The 4,824-nt window shown below is 48.0% G+C and overlaps 1 long non-coding RNA gene across 1 annotated transcript; it reads left to right on the top strand.

Annotated features, from left to right (window-relative positions):
• The first annotated feature begins 44 nt into the window (after positions 1-44).
• LOC104914718 lies at positions 45-4,242 on the top strand. Its single transcript, XR_796117.3, has 3 exons — positions 45-209; positions 3,663-3,783; positions 3,908-4,242. It is a non-coding gene; the product is annotated as an uncharacterized LOC104914718 (long non-coding RNA).
• Positions 4,243-4,824: the final 582 nt, after the last annotated feature.

Here is a 4,824-nt window from a genome sequence, read left to right on the forward strand (position 1 = left end):
GCGGAAAAGCCCCGTGCGCGGCGGGCGCCCGCCCATTGGTCGCCGCTGGCGGGAACGAGTGGGAGGGGTGGAGCCGCCATTGCCTCCCGGGAGCGCGGAGCCGCAGGGGGGTCCGGGCGGGAAAGCGGCACTGCCGGGGGGCGAAGGGCCGGAGAGCGCCGAGTCGTTAAGCCGCACAACAGGCAGGCCCGCGGCATCCCAGGGCGCAGGTAACATTGACTGTCCCGTAATGTAAAACTGGGAGCACGACTGTCCCGCTGACAGGTCCACAAAGCCAGTCTCACCTCTTCATTCCCCTCTAGCCGCCATAACCCCAAGCCACGCCATCACCACCTAGTGCCCACCACGTAGCACAAGCTTCTGGGCAGCTTGAGGGACCATCGTGGTGGGGAGAGGCTTCCAGGGACCTGCAGCTCCAAGCCCCTCAGCTCTGAGCGGCAGAGTCCCCGGGGTGGGCAGCAGTGCTGCAGTATGGGGCCCCTCAGAAACGTGGCCTGTGTGCCGTGAGTGGGGCTGCTCTGGGTAGTCATCCTCCAACAAGGAAGGAAACAAAAAAGGATAAAGTTTGCTGAGTCTGGGTGTCAGGTGGAGCAAACTGTAATCTGGGGATTACCAAGAGGTTTCTGAGAAAATGAGGCGGCTTGGAAAGAAGGTGGGGAAGAGGTGCTCGGCTGGGAGTGTGGTCACTGCAGGCGGGTGGCTCCAAGAGAAGCAGCTTCAGCAGCTCCGCCATCTGCCTGAGCCTGGCAGAGGTGCTATCTGGTCCTTCCAGACAAAGAGAGCAGGAGGTGCTCTGGAGCTCAATGCAAAGCAGAACTTCCCTTGCTATGTCCCCTGCACCTGCAGGCGCAGAGCCAATCTCTCACGTGCATGTTAAAAAACACAAAATCCGTGGGATGGAGCACCCAACACACCCCCGATTTGCAGACTGCTGTAGTGAATGCATACAGCAAAAGAGCAGTATGCGTCCCTCCCTTACCCCCCTGCTCTCATCCTTAGGATCTGCTGGGGATCCCAGAGATAAGACGCAGATCACAAGTTGAAAGGCATTGGCCTAGATTAGGTTAGTACCAAAGGTTAGGCATGTATCAGTGCATAAAAGCCTTGGATGTGACCTATGACCTGCAGCAGTCAGGCTTCATTTCCTCCCAGATCTGAAGGCTTTGCCTTGCAAGAAAGTCATTTTCCCCCCTGGAAATGAACTGGACTCTTAACCTTGACCCACTGTAGCAGCACACTCCGCAATCTGAAGGGGTTGTCAGATATTTCAGAGCTGGCAGGGAGCAGGAAGAAAGGAGAACAGTTTTCACCCTTATAAGGATAGTTCACACATCTAAAGTACCTCATGTTTGGGCCTTCTGGGTTGAAGTCTCAAGTCGTAGCGTACCTGGATCCATGTGTTGTCACCCACATCCCATTTTTAGAAGAACACACATCTCTCACAACTTCCAGACAGTTTAACAACATACAATTTAATGCCCTCTTTCAGAGTTTTTTCAGCATTCCTTACACCTCTATAAGAGTGGAAGAAGTTCAAAAAAGACACTTTAAGATCCAGACCTGACCCTTTCCTTGAATACTGTGTCACATTAATTTGATGCACAGGGAATATATATTTGAACAGGCATGCACATAAGGAATTACCAACTGATAAACATGATTTTTAAAGTGTTGGATAAAGAAGAATTGATAGCTGGTTATACCAGCTCCAAGATTTGCCCTTGTGTGGGCAGGAAATCTACCCATAATAGTTATTATCCATAATCTATGCCTTTACAGCACTTTCTGTTTAGTATCTGAAGACATAAGGAATTTGGGGAGAAATAGCAGGGCGTCTCATCCTAGAAAACTAAAAGAAACTCACAACAAGAGATCTGAACACTCTAAGAGCTTAAAAGCTTCATGGTAACAGCATGTTTCATAGCTTGCAAAACAGAACTGGCAGTAGAGAGCTGCAGCATGCCTTGGACAAGGAAAATGCTTTGAAGGTTTAGGGAGAACAGGTTTGGGAGGTAAAAGTTAGGGTAAAGCTTTTGGTACTTCACTAGCAAATTGTTTTCGAAAGGCCATGGCACTTTGATGGCCGTTGCCTTTAAGAGATCATCATGCAAAGACCAATGAGTAATACTAACAGCTGGGTAGAATAAGACAAGTTCCAGCAAGGAGTCTCTTGCCACAGTCCTGCCTCCATCACTCTGCTCTAGATCCAGACAGCCAGAACTGCAGGACTAGCACAAGGACATCCTATGTTTGTTCACACTGTGGTCTTGGACAAGGCTGTTGTGAGGAGCAACAACTACTGCTGCAGCAGACAGGAAGCTGGAGGATGAAGGGTTAAGTGCTTTGAGTTGACATTACCAGCTGAAACTATTTTTGCACTGCTACCAAAGGATCCACTCCCATCAAAGGGAAGTGGTGGAGGATATGAAGACAGGAATATGAGAGCAGAGGTTCCAGGCAGTGGAGGTACATGGGGCTATCAGCACATCATCCTGTGGACCTTGCAAAGAAACAAATAGCAAAGACCACAGGCTGACTTGTCCCTTCAGTGGGCTCCAAACAACTCTGTGCTGCAGCTCTGAAAAGAGAGACACCTGAGCTAAACAGAGCAGAGCTTGTCGAGGAGTTTGATGGAAGCCTGAGGGCTTTGCTTGTCTTAAACAAGGAACAGAAATCAAAGCAACACATGCCTCATCCATGAATCATCTCTTCTCGTGCCTGAGTCTATCATGGGGAAGGTGACCACAGCATCTTGGCACATTACTAATGGAATAAAGGCCATTAGTGAAGATGAACAAGACTGTTTCCACTGCAGCAGATGTGCACTGGCAGATGGGATGTCATGCATGTCCTCTGGTCCCCGAAGAGATGATGCTGAGCTGTGACACGCCACAGAGAAGGGAGAGGAACAGGGACTAACACAGGGAAAGCATTGTAATGGCCTGATCCTTCAAATCCTCCACACTTGCACTATGTCTTGATGTTGTAGCACATGCACAGAGGCTGCAGAATAACTCTGTCCAGTGCCACAGGGTTTGTTTGCTCCAGGCAACATGACTCTCTTTCTCTTCCCCAAGCATGTTTCTCTGCTTCCTCCTACACCCTTCCCACACCCACCAAACTTCTGAACTGATTTTATCTTTGTTTTAGTTATATGGTGTATATACAGTAACAAGAATCACAGAAATGAGCACGCAAACCAATCTCCAAAATTTCCAAGTTCTGACAGTACTGGCAGGTCTATCACTGAGCAGGAGCTCCAAGCATTAGTATTTTTGTCCTGGGTCACCGAAGTTACACTTTAGATATCAAACATTGTCTCATTAATTATAATTTCTGGTGTTAACTCATGCAAATCACCTGCCAGTTACAAAAGAACATGGGAATTCTCACTTCTACACACATTCCTCTGTGTGCTACAAGTCACATGAAGATGTGTCGTGCAGATTGCAAGTGCTGTTTTACCCATTTAAACAATGCAATTTAGGCTGCCTTATGGGACTTTCACCATCATCACCAGACCTAGTCTGCTCAGGCTCTTCACACCCCTGGACCAGCTTACTTGAATACAAAGCCCACCTCCATATATACCCCAAACATTTACAAAAACACAGGACTAACTTCTTGATTCCTGGGTTCCTGAAAGAAAAATGTTTCCTCAGATCTCCAAGGACAGACAAGAACATCCATCCTTTCCCCTGTGCACATCACAACATACAAAAGCCACCATATTGAGATCTCCAGAATTCTTCAGGCAACAAGTTGGTGATAAGTCTGACTCAGGTAAGGAGGGGGATTCCTTTTAACCTCAAAGCTGCAAAGTGATAATTTTCAATGTTTTTGTTAGCTTAACAACATGCTTTCAAAACACACTGATGCTCCCCATCTCCTTCATGGCTTACCATAGGCAACACAGAAATGAGATCCTGCATGCATGGGCCAAAAACAAAGTGACTCAATCAGCTGAATAGCTTTTGAAGACTTCAGATAATTCTTACCTGTGCCTCAGTTTCCTCTCTCTCAGATCTGGAAAACAGACAACAGGAAGCTTACTTAATACTTTCAAACTAGTTTTTGAGAACTGAACATGAAGCAACACAAAAGAAAAGCAAAACACTAACTAAAACATTCATTATTTACTGTATCTATTAAAGAGCCCATATCTCTTCTAGCCAGGCTCAGAGTCCTGTTTTGCTGGGCACTCTGCGAGTATAAAAATGAAAGACAACTTCTACCTTGAAAATCACAGCAAACTGGAGAAGCAGCACCTTTCCTCATCATGTATTTGCTGTTCCCAGGCGCGGGCTAGGGGCAAGAGTGCCTGCCATCTTCGGTAATTTCAGCACTCATGCTGCAGGGGAGATCTGCAAAGCAAACACCATGGCTGAACCACTGACCGTCTGCCTTACTCCTTTGAGACTTCTGGGCAATGCCTAGTGCCAGCGAAGCATGCTGAGCTGCCCAACTCAAGCACTTGCCAACCATGTTGCTGGCTGCTAACACAGCTTTGGCAAAAGCCAAGTGTGAGCTGCCTGCTGGCAGGGGCTAAGTCCTGACCTGAGAAATGGGCTGAGCTCCTGTTCCCAAACTGCAGCTGAATGTGAGCTGTGATTCGTGATCCTGCACTGTGGGTGGTGTGCAAGGCCCAGACGTGAATCCCCAAGAGCACAGACAGCTCTGCAGCAGTTCTTTGTTGGAAGGTTTGCAGAAATAGCTCTCAATCTCTGTCTGGACAGCATGCTTGGCACAAGTTCATCACCCATCTCCTACCTGTGTACCCTGCTGTAGGGGGGCAGCTTTGCAGGGCATTGGACTTGATGATCT

Source organism: Meleagris gallopavo, chromosome 30 (genome assembly GCF_000146605.3).
Source record: "Meleagris gallopavo isolate NT-WF06-2002-E0010 breed Aviagen turkey brand Nicholas breeding stock chromosome 30, Turkey_5.1, whole genome shotgun sequence".
Taxonomy (NCBI): Eukaryota; Metazoa; Chordata; class Aves; order Galliformes; family Phasianidae; genus Meleagris; species Meleagris gallopavo.